This window comes from Miniopterus natalensis, chromosome 1 (genome assembly GCF_054644295.1).
Source record: "Miniopterus natalensis isolate mMinNat1 chromosome 1, mMinNat1.hap1, whole genome shotgun sequence".
NCBI lineage: Eukaryota > Metazoa > Chordata > Mammalia > Chiroptera > Miniopteridae > Miniopterus > Miniopterus natalensis.
The window spans coordinates 152,395,123-152,408,304 of NC_142081.1; positions in this window are offsets into that span (position 1 = coordinate 152,395,123).

Genomic DNA, 13,182 nt, shown 5'->3' on the forward strand with positions numbered 1-13,182 from the left:
AGAAAGGAAATTCTGTACAAACTGAAACTGTTGTTAATCATTTTAATCTTCAGTACACATATGCAGCCAATGACAATGATCTGGTTCACCAAGTTCTACAGCAAAACAAAAAGCAGACAGAGTGTCAGAATTTGTGTCATCCAGCAATAGAATGGTAGCCAAAGAAGGCATTTTACTGTCCATTTCTCAAAAGGAAAACTTAGTGTTATGATTTATAACATCCATTATGGTCCAATCACATTTGTCATCAGTCACCTTATTATGTGTACCAGTGTCCTAGGCTTTACAGAAGAAAATATCCTTCTCACCAACCATCAGATAGGCACATAATTTTAATTCTTTTGTAGTTTTTAGGGATGGATTTGTACTATTCCATTCAAGTTCTTGCTCAGTTCCCTTTTTGATTAAATAAATAAAATTTAAAAGTGGTTTTTATAGCTGTCAGCCTAGAACCAGTTAAAACTACCTGCCCACTTCCTGGAAGGTATAATCCACTATACTTTCCAATGGCTTGAAAGGTATATTGGATTAAATAGTTACCACTTCCACCACCACCCACCCTCCACCCTCCACCCCCCACCCCAACTCCCAATTAATGTCTACTTGGAACTTCAGAATGTGGACTTATTTGAAATAGGGTCCTTATAGATATAATTAGTTTCATTAAAATGAGGTCATGCTGGATTAGGAAGACCCTAAATTCAACAATTGAACTGGTGTCCTTATAAGAAGGCCATGTGAACACATAGAAACACACAGGGCAAATGCCAAGTAAAGATGGTGACAGAGATTGGAGTGGTGGGTCTACAAGCCAAGAAATGCCAACCAACCACCAGAAGCAAGGAAAGAGGCATAGAGACTGTACTTTCCCTCAGAGCCTCCAGAGGAAACCAAACTGCCAACCTTAGTTTCAGACTTCAGCCTCCAGAGTCTTGAGATAATACATTGCTGTTTTAAGCCACACAGCTTGTGGTACAGAAGTAAATATGTTGCTACAAAAAGCATCTATAATAGGTTTCTCATGTAGTCTAGCTGTAGCATTTATCACCAGGTTGATTGCCAGGACTGACTGACTGATCTGGCATCTTTGTCCAGAATCACCTGAGAGCTCCATGTGTGTTCTTTCTAAAATGTGAACTTGACCAAAAAGAATGACATTTCCAAACTGATAAAGTCTATTCTTAGTCAAGGTATATGGGAAGCTGTACTTCCTGGACACATATTTCCAACCAACATTGACATCCCTTTGCAAGCAAATGTAGATTAGCCAAACCTGTTTCATAAAATGCCTCCCTCCACCTGATATTTTTGTTATAGTATCAGTCAAATCATAGTTCCATGTCAGTTTCACTCAGAAAGCATATAAACTGTATGAGATTAAATTAATACAATCCTTGATCTTGATGAAATTCTAGTCATTTCAAAGACAAATAATTACAGACCTAGCCAGTTTTGCTCAGTGGTTAGAGCATCGTCCTGCAGACTGAAGGGTCCTGGGTTCAATCAGGGGCCTGGGTTCAATCTCAACCAAAGGCATGTTCCTCAGGTGCAGGCTCGAGCCTGGCCCCAGTCCGGGCATGTGTGGGGGGCAACCAATCGATGTGTCTCTCTCACAGTGATGTTTCTCTCTCTCTCTCTCTCTCTCTCCCCCCCCCTCCCCTCTTCTACTCGCTCTGAAAAGCAATGGAAAAAATGTCCTTGGGTGAGAATAAAAAGAAAAAGACAAATCATTACCTATATTGTTCTTGATATTATAACAGAGCAGGTACTCTTTATGATTTGACTACAATAGAAGATGAAAAATATTTAAATTTAGTTTACTCACTTTTGAATTAATACTTACCCCATGAAGGCAAGGAACCTCAGATCTATGGAGAGGACCCAGAAAAACAGATCATATAAGTATGTCATACAAATTATAGACCTAGCCAGTCTGGCTTAGTGGTTAGAGTGTTGGCCTACAGATTGAGAGGTCTTGGGTTCAATCCCAGCCAAGGGCACATTACTCAGTTCCTCAAATACAACCTAGTCTACTCCTTTATATTAGTAAAAGGAATCTTAACATTCATAATTTTTATTATTTTAAGTCAACATTATCTTGCAAAACAAAAAAGAAAGTGTTCATTTTGACCTGTACAGAGATAGAAAACCAGTTACCTAAATAAATTGCTTAGGGAAGAGATTCTGACCCTAGGTCAGCCTCTGAACCATTCAGTGGACTTGACTATGTTGAATCTAAGCTACATTGAGAAGTATCTCTTCACTATGTAAAACTAACCTCATATTCAACTACAGAAACATTTTACTTAGAGATCCAATTGGCAACTCTTCATTTACTTCACTAGGAAAAAAAAAAAAGTTCCTGCTAATTAAAAGCTACCTAAGTTTTCCAAGTCTCGTCTATTCTTTGAAAAGAGATTGCTGACGATAATTATTTACTGAGTTGTTTTAATATCTACTTTGTGGAAATATTGGTATTTATAATATTTAGAAAATTCCTTTAAGAAATATAGATGAAATATTCTGTAAAACACCAAAACAAAATCTTTTAAAGAACACGTTGTCAGCAAATAAAATAACTCTCATCAGAATGAACTCTGCAACCTCTTTGCAGGCTAGTTCTAGAAACAGAAGCCCTGAAAGGGGTCCATTAAGAGAAAAGAGAGGCAGGAATTAGTAGCACTGAGCTGCAGCAAAAGAATGACAGTGGCATTTTCATGTGTTACCCTTTTTGCTACCTCTTGCCCTCTGCCCTTTTCCTCTGCCCTCAGATACCCTGGTGCCTTTAGGGCATAATTCTTACCTTTCTTTTTTGATCTTCTATCCTTTTGAGAATCTGACGGAAGTTATATGTTGCCACAAAAATGGTGCATATATTCACCTAAGTCTGAATACCATTCTTAGCAGTCACGAACTCTTTCATCCAGGGATGGATCTCTGCGCTCCTCTTCTTCATTATGAACCTTTGCCTCAGCCACTTAGCAAATATGAGAATCTAATAAGCTCACTCATGCTAAAATGCAATAAGGTTTAATACTTGGCTCTTTTCCCCTTGAAGGGAACTTTAAGTGAGATGACTTCATCTCTGACTTAACTGATCTAAATGATAAAAGCAGCATTGTGCAATGTGGGAGCTACATTTTGCATCTTAAGTGGCCCTTCCTGAAGCCCCCAAATCTAACCTTTATATAAGGTAAGCTTGATTTTGGATTTCCCTCCCCACCCCTGAAACCAAGCAAAATATATAAAATTGAACTCATCTTTCCCCCAGAAATTATTTCCCTTTCCATTGCCTTCATAATCTAGATTCAGAATCTTGAAATTACAGTGATTCTCAATTCTTCTCCCTCATCGAATCATCAAATATCATCTTTTTTTTTTCTTTATGTCTTTTATATCCATCTCTTCCTCTATGTGTTAGTTTTTGATTTCTGCTGTAACAAATTACCACACTCTTAGTGCCTTAAAACAACACAAATTGGTCTCTTACACTTGTGGAGGGCAGAAGTCCTAAATGAGGTTTCCAGGAATAAAATCAAGGTGTTGACAAGGCTGATTCCTTCTGGAAGGTCCAGAGGAGAATTTGTTCCTTACCTCTTCCAGCTTCTAGAAGCTGCCCACATTTCTTAGCTCATGGCAGCATAGCTTCAATCTCTACTTCCATAGTCACATCACCTTCTAACTTTGGCCCTCCTGCTTCCCTCTTATAAAGACCCATATGATTGCATTGGGCACACCTGGATAATCTCCCCATCTCAAGACCTTAACTGCTTCTGCAGAATCCCTTTTACCACATAAGAGAACATAGTCACAGGTTATGAAGATTAGGACACAGACATCTTTAGGGGACCATTATTCAACTTTCCTTACTCTATCTTCATCACTTCTTCCTCAACCCTAGATTTGGTCTTTATTTGTACCTCTGGACTACAGTTGACCCTGAAGCAATGCAGGGGACTGGGGGCACCGACCGCCTTGCAGTCAAAAATCGAGTATAACTTTTCACTCCCCCAAAACTTAGCTACTAATAGCCTACTGTTGACCTACTGATAACATGAATAGTCAATGAACTTTGAATTTGTATACTTGTATGTTATATGTATTATATACTGTATTCTTACTCTGGCAACAAAGTAAGCTAGAGAAAAGAAAATGTTATTAAGAAAATCATAAGGAAGAGAAAATGCATTCACAGTGCTGTATGTATTTATTGAAGAAAATACACGTATAAGTGGACCCACACAGTTCGAGCTTGTGTTGTTCAAAGGTGAACTATACTTTAATATATCCTAACTATCCTGACCACAGCCTTTCTCCTAATCCCCATGGCCATTTTAGATATGACAAATATTCAGCAAAACAGTTCTTCATCCTGTTCCCCACACCCACTCCAAGACCCCGACCACTGCTTACTTTGGCCCAGTATTGGTAACTCCTTTCAAACCTATCTCCACTCTGTCCCCTTACTTACAGAAACCAAGGATATTCCTGTATTTGTTCAGATTCCACCCTCTCTCACCTCCAAAATTCTCCCATTATACTAAAGTCTGATATAAGTCCCATCTCTTCCATGAAGTCATCTCAACAGTTCCAACTCACAATTTGGCTTCCTTTAGCTTTTTGTGGAGATGGTGCCCCTAGCACTTATTACATGCTATTTGGCTATGTCTTCACCACTTTCCCACTATATGACCTTCAAGAAATCATTTTACCTTCCCATGCCTCTCTTTCCTTGTCTATAAAACTGATACCCCAATCATAAGCTTGCTATGAGGGTTCAAAGTAATAAGGCACTTATGATTCTCAGAATGTAGCTCTCAATAAGTGTTATCTCTTCCTTCTCTGTCTTCTCATTTATCTTCTTTAGTATATGACCTATATCCTTAGCTATATAAAAAATTCCTTCAGGGAAGGGGCTACTTCTTATACATTATGCCATATACATTGTAAGCTCAATAAATGCATCTTTTATCACCACTGTTGTTGGTGATGATTATAATAATGTAAAGGGACATTCTAATATTGTTTTTTAGAACACCAATCTGGTCCTTGCTACTTTGTATTTCTCATTCTAGTTATACAAGTAAACACTTTTTCTTATATTAAACTGTTTACGTTTCCTTTTAACTGTTTAGAGAAGATTTATGCTTGATTCACTGTAGAAAGGACTGCTTGGCAAGTAGCTGGCCTTTATCAAGTATTGGCACAAGAATGAATCTTCTAGTGTTCCAGAATCTGCCTGTCAGATTGCCTCCTTTACTCCTAATTTATCATCTATAAAATGAAGAGGTTGTATTAGATGATCTGTAAAGTCCTTTGAAGCTCTAAAATTCACTATTCCTATAATTCTGTGAAAAGGGTGAGAAACTAATTTGACTAAGAAAAAACCTTTTCTTACTTTTTGTATTGTTTCCTCAAATCTGCTCTCTCTTTGATATCACCATTCTACGGTGCCAGTTTATGACAGTATAGGTCTATTTATGAACACGGAAAAGTCTTTCCCACTAATTGCTGGATATAATTAAGTCAACAGCTATTACTTGAGTAGCTATTACTTGAAACTGCCTTAGGTGTTATAATCCTATTTTACATATATATAAACATTAAATATTTTTTGTTCTAGCATAAGATGGCTGGAGCAGAGAGGGCAGAGAGGGGAAAGGAAGGAGAAAAAGAAAGGGACATATCATTTTAGTGGTTTTGATTTTATTATAAGTGCAATGAGAAGCCACTGGAAGGTTTTAAACAGGTCACTAGTTCTTGGATAGATGGCAGGGATGAAAGGGGGCAATAATAGAACTAAAAAGGTCAATCAGGAGGTTATTGAAGCTATCATAGTAAGCCAGGCTAGAAATGATAGTGGCCTGGGTTCAGATCGTAACAGTAGAGATGAGAGAAGTAGATGGAATCAAGATCAATTTTAGAGGTAAAGGAGAAGGGAGCTGGGGGGAAGGGGACCTTTGAGAGACAGAAAACCAAAGAAAAGTCCTTGATATCTGGCTTGAGTAGCTGGTTAGAAGGTAATGCTCTTTACTAAGGTGAAGAAGATTGAGAGGAACAGATTTTATAATGTAAATCAAGAGTGTCCTCTAAAGTGGAAGATCCCTGAGGCTACCTATCTTTAAACTTTGTTTACCAGTCTATAGCCAGCACTTAGCACACTGACACAACAGACAGTGTTAGTTGAATTAATGAATACTAATCGAACTGGGTTTGATGATAATCCTTTAACATCCTGATGATTTGCCTCTTAAAAAAAGGATATTTGGTAAATTTAAATGCTATATTAAACAGACATGGGATATAGTTAAAAGATTCACATTTCAAATTTGTGCATGAGGTGACAGTGATAAGTTAATGTCTTCTACATAAATGAGCCTTGTGTAAAGCAAGGAACTGCTTTCCAGAATGTCCATGGTAAAGAATGTCTGATGCTGTAAACTGGTACTCCAGGAAGGAAAAAGTTGTAAGAACTTCACTATGGATAAGGGTTCTTCACTATTGCTTAAAGCTTCTAAATTCTATTGGTTGGGAGAATTGACTCTCAAGGGCGACACAGCCTTGCACCACTGGCTTTTAGTAGACAAGGGAGCAAGCAAGAGAGCAAGTGTCATCATCTGTGTGTCAGCTGTTGATGCCTGTCATATTTGACAGGCTTAGGAGGAGCCCTCAAATGCCACTGAGACCAAATCAGTATTCAGTATTAAACGCTGAGGGCAACGTGGCTTTTAGCATAATCACACTGACATGCTATTTGCATGTCCCAGCTCTGCTAGAATATGGATTCTTTATTGTGCAAAAAGGAGAAATCCTATAAAGAAGAATACAAAAGCGTATCTTCATAGACTTCAATACTTTTCCATGGGTAATTGGCATCCAGCGTCCTTACTATTTCAATAAAGGTTTTTCAAAATTTGACACTAGCTATCGTTGCGAATCAGATTTGATCAGGGAGACTTCAAATTAAATTTATCCAGAGCTGAAGTTTTGTATCTTGTCTGAGACCTAAAACAAAAACAAACAAACAAATAACTCTCCAGGATAGCCAAGCAAAATATTTTTAAAAATATTCCTTAAGTATCAAAAAGAATGGTTAATTCCATATGTTCCAGCAATTCCATTTCTGGGTATGTACACAAAAGAACTGAAAGCAGAGTCTCAAAAAGATATATGTACACCCATGTTCATAGCAGCACTATTTACAATAGCCAAAGGTAGAAGTAACCCAAATGTCCATCGACAGATGAATGGATAAGTAAAATGTGGTTTATATGTACAACGGAATATTATCATTTGGCCTTAAAAAGGAGGGAAATTCTAACACATGCTTTAACACGGATAAACTTTGAAAACATTTATGCTAAGTGAAATAAGCCAGTCACACACAAAAAAGACAAATATTATGTGATCCCACTTATATAAAGTACCTACAGTAGTCAAATTCATACGGACAGAAAGTAGAATGGTCATTGCCAGGGGCTGCAGGGAGGGAAAATGGGGAGTTAGTGTTTAATGGGCACAGAGTTTGTTTGGGAAGATGAAGTTCTGGAGATAGGTGGTGGTGATGGTCGTACAACAGTGTAAATATATTTAATGCCACTGAACTATACATTGTAAAATGGTAAATTTTATTTTATGTGTATTTTACCACAATTAAAAGTAATAATTAATTAACTTTAAGTAGTAAGTGGTCTGCCATATGAGCAATATTATAATAATCTGACAGGATAAGATATTTAAGAGTGGGATCCTGCCACAACATTATCTTCTGAACATCTGGCACAGTGGGTTTTAGTTAATAAATAGTAAGGTCGATTTGAGACAACAGTGTGATGAATGTAGTCACCTAAAAGGAAATGTAGTTTTAAGGCTCTATAGAATTATTTTATCTAGAATGAGAAAAGAGTAGTCCACCTCTCTTCTCTTCTGACCAAACCACACTGAGTTCTATTCAGCTAAAGGAAACCCTTTCAGAGAAACATAGACCAGTTGAAATGGGTTCAGGGAGGGGTAATCAGATGAAAAAAAGGATCTGAGAAATTGTTTATGAGAAATAACTGAAGGATGACACATTGGCTGTAATGAAAAGGAGTAATTTGTTTCTTTATGTCTGGGAAGAATAGAATTAGACCAACTTTTGGAAGCTTCCCAGTAAGACAGGTTTTGGATCAGTAGCAGGAAGAAGTTACTGACAGTTTCCATAGCACTTTATCAGTATCTCTCTTGTAGAACTTTCCACTTTCTATCTTTAACTTAAAGTTACTTCCAGAAATTACCTTGATATCCACATAGCACCAGCTGGCACACACATTAGCCCCTGAAATATTTGTCGAATGAGTTAAAGAATGTGAAAATGATTAAACAAATGACTGTCAAAACTAGCCAAAGATGAAACTGAGCTGTTCTGCTAGGGAAGGCATTCAAACACAGGCTAGTTAGCTACTTGGCAGAGATGTTATGGAGGAGATCCAAGTTTCATGTACTTGGTCGGATTAGATGACTTTTAAAGGCCTTTCAAGACCTGATGATCTCCGGTTTCATGACCTAGGTTTAAGTCCTGGCTTTACCACTGAGTAGTACTGTGGCATTAGGTAAAGTAACTTAGCTATTTTGCTCAAATGGGATTGTAATATGTATCATGCTTGCTACATAAATTATTTGGAAGATCAAAATAACATTTTAAAACAACAAAAACAAAACAAGAAGGCTAACTACGTTCCTACCTTGATTGGCAAGAAACCATACGTGAACTTGAAGAGAGAGCTGGGTGTGAGAGTGGGGTGGGGGAGGGTGGAAGCCTGGGCTGGAGGGACCGGAGAAACCAGCTGTATTACAGGGCTTGCCCCTGAGGTTAAGGTAGTATTAACCCCCAAAACTGTGTACCAAGGGGCATAACAATTTCAGGCTTCACGAGGGTCAGTGTCTTATCTACGGCAGGTAGTCCCACACGGGGGGGACACTCATATATTGCAAGGGGGCACGGAATACAAAACAACCACTGGGGCAGGTGTTTCTAGGTCTCAGCCCTAAGTGGAGGCAGAAGCCAGGGGTACAGGCCAATGTGGAGGGAAGTAGGGAAGGCTGTGGCTCAACTTAGTTATTTTAGATTCTAGCCTCAAAGCATTATAATGAATGCCGAGCCCCAGCTGATAGGTCTGGTTCTGCAACTTGGTCAAAATGGACCCTTTCACCTGCCTGAGGTTAAATATGTGGGAGGAAACCATCGTGGAACATAAGTGAATCAGGGTGAGAGGCAAGACTAAACTGGGAAAGTGCCCTGAAACTTGTAAATGGCCAGAAGTGTACATGTTTATAGCTTAATGATTAGAAAGCTGCCTCTGGAGTTAGATTGTCTGGAACTGAATCAGATTTGATTGAATTTGCCTTAATAGTGGGCCCCTCCTTACCCTTCTGTCTCCATTTCTTCAACTGTAAAATGGAGACCATAACAGTACACACCTCCAGGATGGTCTGAGGTTAAATGAGATAATTCGGTGAAGCACTTAGAACAGTATCTGGCATATAATGAGGTCCCAATAAATATCAGTAATTATAGATTTTGCCTAGAGCTCGATGATTCATCTTGATCTAAATACCTAGGTCATTCTTCTCTGCTCAACAATCTATTCTTCTAGGTTGAAGAATCTTCAACTATGTCTTGATTGTCTTCTTCCAGTGGTTCTCAACCGGGAGTGATTTTGGCCTGAGAGACATTTGGCTTTATCTGGAGACATTCTTGCTCGTCACAACTTGAGGGACAGGTGCCTACTGGCATCTAATAAGTAGAGGTCAGAGATGCTACAAAACATCCTGAGTAACAGAGATCCAGAGATGGTGCTAAACAAACATGCCAGAAACCACAACAAAGAATTATCCGACCCCAAATGTCAATAATCCCGAGGTGGAGAAACCCTGACCTACACTCATTTCTAGTAACCAGAAGAACTTCACCTACAGCAGCTCTGAAGGAATAAGATGGTATATTCTCTTTCCCTCAGAAAAGAGGGAAATTCTCTTTTCTCTGAAAAGATGGAATGTACAGAAAGCTGCAATGATCAGTGGCACTGCCACAAGGACCCCTCTTATTCTTCTTTCTTTCTTGTGGAGCTCTGGAGTTGGAGGTGTGGTAGGATTTGTACAGGGTGGGGCAAAAGTATGTTTACAGTTGTTTATATGGAAAATAACACAATAATAAATAATAATACAAGAATAAACTCTGTGTTTCGCATACTTATAACTGGAAACCTACTTTTGCCCCACCCTGTACATCCCACAGTGCACTGGGACGCTTTGATTCCTTCCTAGATCCTACCCAGTTACTTTCAGGTAATTGCAATTCTCAGATATTGATTGATTTTGGTGGGTAGGGGTGGCTGGGGCTAGGGAAGTCTGCACCCTGGCTGCCTCAGAAAGTAGTGCCTGTGCATTCAGGCATGGTAGAGAGGGGAGATGAAAGGTCTTTGTATCTACTTTCAGATAGGGAGGATCATTTTGTTCCAGGAAGCACAATACAGTTGGTCTATCAACGATTTTCATTTTCTAATTGTGTTTTGTTGTTTCATGGATGGTGTAAATTCATTTTAGATCCTGGCAATAGATTCAGAAATCCTACTATTTTTGGAGGGGGAGTTTAAGGTTTTCATCTTTTCTAGAACATCACAGGTCTTTTCGCTAACTGCTAGGAAAGGCTGTCAGGGCTGCAAATCAGGTGTCCTTTAAAATCATTATTTCCTCTTTATTCCTGCTGATTTGTTTTGGAAAGGGCACATTAAGCATGGGAACTTCCTTTGGGGTTATCAATGAATCTGTTGTGAGGATTTTCCTTTGCTCAGTTTCTCAGAATTGTTAGATTTCAAATCAGTGCAAAGATGTGGGGGTGAAGGGAAGCTCTGATTTCGTTGGTGACCATCCTATCATCTTATCCCAGAATTCCAGATTTTCAGAAGTCAGAGTAGGCACATACTCCATGGTTGACTGATTCCTAGAGATACTGCCTGGTAACAGTGTGAATGAATAGTTAACATTGCACAACTTTCTAAATTTAGGTTTAAAATATTCAACTAAAAATGTCATCTAATCAAGAGATTAAGCTTTATACGAACTAGAAGTGGCTGGATTATAAACCTGATGAGCTTTTATTTTCCATGTGCACATAAAGAATGTTTTTTAATGACTGATGAGTAAGCTAAATTTTCATTTTTCTTCTCCAAATGACTATGTATTTCCTTTTTCTCGGTGAATACAGGTCTTGAATACATGCAAATGCTAAAACCCAGCTGTTTCTCTTTGTGAGCAAAAGGCAGTCTTAATTAGTTTTTATAACATATACATATCTTTCACTCTTTGTAGAGTGCAACATTCAACAAATAACGTTTTAATTAAAATCCAGTGAATACTCTTCCTGTTCTTTTTCTCTCTTTATAGTCTTGTCCCATACTTTTTGTATTTGATACCCAAGAAAAAGTATCACTAAAATATAATTTTTCAGATAACAGAATCAAATTACCAACTTTATTTTGAATGAAGAATTTATGATTAAAACTTCCCCATTTGTGTAACTTTAGTTATAGGCTTCATGAAGGAAAAGACTGTAATTATATCAATTTTACATATTGATAAACCAATTTTTGGTTAGAAAATGGCTTAAGGCCACATACAATTCATTAACTGCCACCAACTGAACAAAGGCCATAACCCGGAATTTCTGAGATCTTATTCTTTAGTAGAGTATAGTTGATGTTATCAGGAAATCTACATTGTCAAAATTGATCATTTTGGAGGATTTCTTCTTTGATATTATCTAAATTGAATGTGTCTAATTGGAAATTCACAACCCTTTTAGCACATATTTGGAAGCCAATTGTATTAAGGCTGCCATAACAAAGTACCACAGACCAAGTGGCCTAAATAACAAAAATTTATTTTCTTACAGTTCTGGAGGTTAGAAGTCTGAGATCGAGGTGCTGTTGGAAAGATTGGTTTCTTCTGAGGCCTTTCTCCTTGGGCTGTAGATGGCTGTCTTCTCCCTGTTTCTTCACATGGTCCTCACTCTGTACGTGTCTCTGTCCTAATTTCTTCTTCTTATAAAAATACCAGTCATATTGGATTTGTGCCCATTCTAATGACCTAATTTTAACTTAATTGCATCTTTAATCCTGTTTCCAAATATAATCACATCCAGAGATATTATGGGTTAAGACTTCGACATATGAATTTTGGAGGGACACAGTTCAACCCATAACACTGTCAAAAACCCAGAAACCGTAAATCAAAACCACCAGATTCATAATAATAGTATTTAGTAAGGCTTTACTGTGCATATAAGAACAGTTCACAAACTGGGAGCTTTCAAATTTAAAACTAATATGAAACTCAGGGACATTATATTATAGGATGGCTTATAAAGCAAATATGGGAAGTTGTTTAACCTCTACAATGATTGGTTATTACAATGGAGGTTTCCAGATGGCTGGGGATTGGTAAAAGTGATTGTCCTGTATCACTTCTAGGAAGATAACAAGTTTCCTTTATGATTATCAGAGGCATATAAAAGAAAAAAAATGCCCAAGTTAAGTTTTAGTTATGTTCAAGAAATAAGTTAGAGTTAGTTGTGCTTATTGACTTAAATGATTTTGTCTGCCAGGGAATTTTCCAGTCCTGTCTTCATTTTGTTTCCATATCTTTTTTCATGCTGTTGAGCATCCTTATAATCAGTATTCTGACCTCTATATCTGATAGATTGCCTATCTCCATTTCATTTAGCTCTTTTTCTGGAGACTTCTCTTGTTCTTTCATTTGGGGCTTTTTTGTCTCCCCATTTTGGCTGCCTATTTGGGTTTGTTTCTATGTATTAGGTAGGCCTGCTAGGACTCTCAGTCTTTTTGGAAGGTCTCTGGTGCCGGCCAATGTCAGACACTGTTTGTGACTGGCCTTAAGTACCCTGTTTGGGGCTATCAACAACCCACTGCTTGAGGTCCCCTCTGTTGAGGCTGGGTTCATTTGAATAGGACCAAGGTGCACACCAAAGTCCAGTTTTCCAAGTCCAGGGACCAGAAGCAGATCAGGCAAAGACTCAAAGCACCCAGAGGTCCGCCTCTGGCTGCAGTCTAATTAATCTGATTCTCTTAATGAGCCTCAGGCTGTAGAAACTCCCTGGGGTAGGGTAAGGGGTTTTCCAGCAGG